Genomic DNA, 2857 nt, shown 5'->3' on the forward strand with positions numbered 1-2857 from the left:
TACAGGAGAAAGGAAGGCTCCCTGGTCCAGTGAGGGAGTCCAGCAGCTTCTTAAACCAATAGGCTGTTGGAGTAGACAACCTGGGTGGTGCTAAACCAATAGGCTGTTGGAGTAGACAGCCTGGGTGGTGCTAAACCAATAGGCTGTTGGAGTAGACAGCCTGGGTGGTGCTAAACCAATAGGCTGTTGGAGTAGACAGCCTGGGTGGTGCTAAACCAATAGGCTGTTGGAGTAGACAGCCTGGGTGGTGCTAAACCAATAGGCTGTTGGAGTAGACAGCCTGGGTGGTGCTAAACCAATAGGCTGTTGGAGTAGACAGCCTGGGTGGTGCTAAACCAATAGGCTGTTGGAGTAGACAGCCTGGGTGGTGCTAAACCAATAGGCTGTTGGAGTAGACAGCCTGGGTGGTGCTAAACCAATAGGCTGTTGGAGTAGACAACCTGGGTGGTGATAAACCAATAGGCTGTTGGAGTAGACAGCCTGGGTGGTGCTAAACCAATAGGCTGTTGGAGTAGACAGCCTGGGTGGTGCTAAACCAATAGGCTGTTGGAGTAGACAGCCTGGGTGGTGCTAAACCAATAGGCTGTTGGAGTAGACAACCTGGGTGGTGCTAAACCAATAGGCTGTTGGAGTAGACAACCTGGGTGGTGCTAAACCAATAGGCTGTTGGAGTAGACAGCCTGGGTGGTGCTAAACCAATAGGCTGTTGGAGTAGACAACCTGGGTGGTGCTAAACCAATAGGCTGTTGGAGTAGACAGCCTGGGTGGTGCTAAACCAATAGGCTGTTGGAGTAGACAGCCTGGGTGGTGCTAAACCAATAGGCTGTTGGAGTAGACAGCCTGGGTGGTGCTAAACCAATAGGCTGTTGGAGTAGACAACCTGGGTGGTGCTAAACCAATAGGCTGTTGGAGTAGACAACCTGGGTGGTGCTAAACCAATAGGCTGTTGGAGTAGACAACCTGGGTGGTGCTAAACCAATAGGCTGTTGGAGTAGACAGCCTGGGTGGTGCTAAACCAATAGGCTGTTGGAGTAGACAGCCTGGGTGGTGCTAAACCAATAGGCTGTTGGAGTAGACAACCTGGGTGGTGCTAAACCAATAGGCTGTTGGAGTAGACAACCTGGGTGGTGCTAAACCAATAGGCTGTTGGAGTAGACAGCCTGGGTGGTGCTAAACCAATAGGCTGTTGGAGTAGACAGCCTGGGTGGTGCTAAACCAATAGGCTGTTGGAGTAGACAGCCTGGGTGGTGCTAAACCAATAGGCTGTTGGAGTAGACAGCCTGGGTGGTGCTAAACCAATAGGCTGTTGGAGTAGACAGCCTGGGTGGTGCTAAACCAATAGGCTGTTGGAGTAGACAGCCTGGGTGGTGCTAAACCAATAGGCTGTTGGAGTAGACAGCCTGGGTGGTGCTAAACCAATAGGCTGTTGGAGTAGACAGCCTGGGTGGTGCTAAACCAATAGGCTGTTGGAGTAGACAGCCTGGGTGGTGCTAAACCAATAGGCTGTTGGAGTAGACAGCCTGGGTGGTGCTAAACCAATAGGCTGTTGGAGTAGACAGCCTGGGTGGTGCTAAACCAATAGGCTGTTGGAGTAGACAGCCTGGGTGGTGCTAAACCAATAGGCTGTTGGAGTAGACAGCCTGGGTGGTGCTAAACCAATAGGCTGTTGGAGTAGACAGCCTGGGTGGTGCTAAACCAATAGGCTGTTGGAGTAGACAGCCTGGGTGGTGCTGGTCTGGAGAAAAGACGAAAGGCAGTAAGGTAGATGGTTTATTTACATAGTCAGTTACTCCTCCAGTGTTGCATAATCTTTTGGCACAAATTGAGGAAATGTGTTCTCACCTCCAGAGTGTTTCAACCTGGTACCACACCTTGCCGTTAGCCTCCTTGCGGTCCGCCAGGTAGGAAGAGGAAGCGTTCAGACCAGCAGCCTCCAGGTTAGCCCTGTGGAGACTCACCTGTCCCAGGCTCCGCCCACACACTAGCTCCGGGGCCGTGATAGGTTGCCCTGTGGAGACTCACCTGTACCAGGCTCCGCCCACACACTAGCTCTGGGGCCGTAATAGGTTGCCCTGTGGAGACTGTTGGGGAATAATCCGAATTAGTTGGTAACATAGGTAAGATGTTTTATATTCATCATATGTTTGTAAGTTACTTCTCATCAGAATGTGTTTGTATAATACTGTGGCGGGGTTGCAGTATCTGTTCTATGTCAAGACTAAGTTGCTTGGGCCGGAGAGAGGGGAGAGGTCAAGCGTGTATCTCTTGGCTCCACAATGTCTGTGTGCCAGTGTGTCTCTGTGATCTTGTCAAGATAGGATGGATTTGATATAAGGCTGTTGATATGGAGGATTTGTTTATGGTTCTGAGTTTGAGAAAATAACATAGTTTAGGAGACAAAGCTGATCGATAAATTATGCCTATGCTGTCTCACTATGTGTGTCTTTGCTATAAAAGGATCTCAGTTGAAATGCGTAAGGGGACTCTCAGAGAATTCATTGATAGACACTGAATTGATCTGAGAGTCACAGGGTTGGGATAGAGCTCATATAATTAAAGATGGACTTTCATAACTAACTCTGACTTGTGTTGTGGTTTGCTCTCATGATTTGGTAAATAGAGGAAATTTCCACGACAAGACTCACCTGTACCAGGCTCCACCCACACACTAGCTCTGGGGCCGTGATAGGTTGCCCTTTAACGTGGACAGAAGGGGAGTGGAGAGAAAAGTTGAAAGAGGGAAAGAGGGAAAGATAAAAAGATGGAGAGAAGGTCCCTAACAGCCAATGTTACTATCAGCCAAGGTGAGCATGCCGACTGTCAAACACACACAGGAAGTTCCTGTCCCACTGTCAAA

Source organism: Oncorhynchus kisutch, unplaced genomic scaffold (genome assembly GCF_002021735.2).
Source record: "Oncorhynchus kisutch isolate 150728-3 unplaced genomic scaffold, Okis_V2 scaffold4008, whole genome shotgun sequence".
In the NCBI taxonomy this organism is placed as follows: Eukaryota; Metazoa; Chordata; class Actinopteri; order Salmoniformes; family Salmonidae; genus Oncorhynchus; species Oncorhynchus kisutch.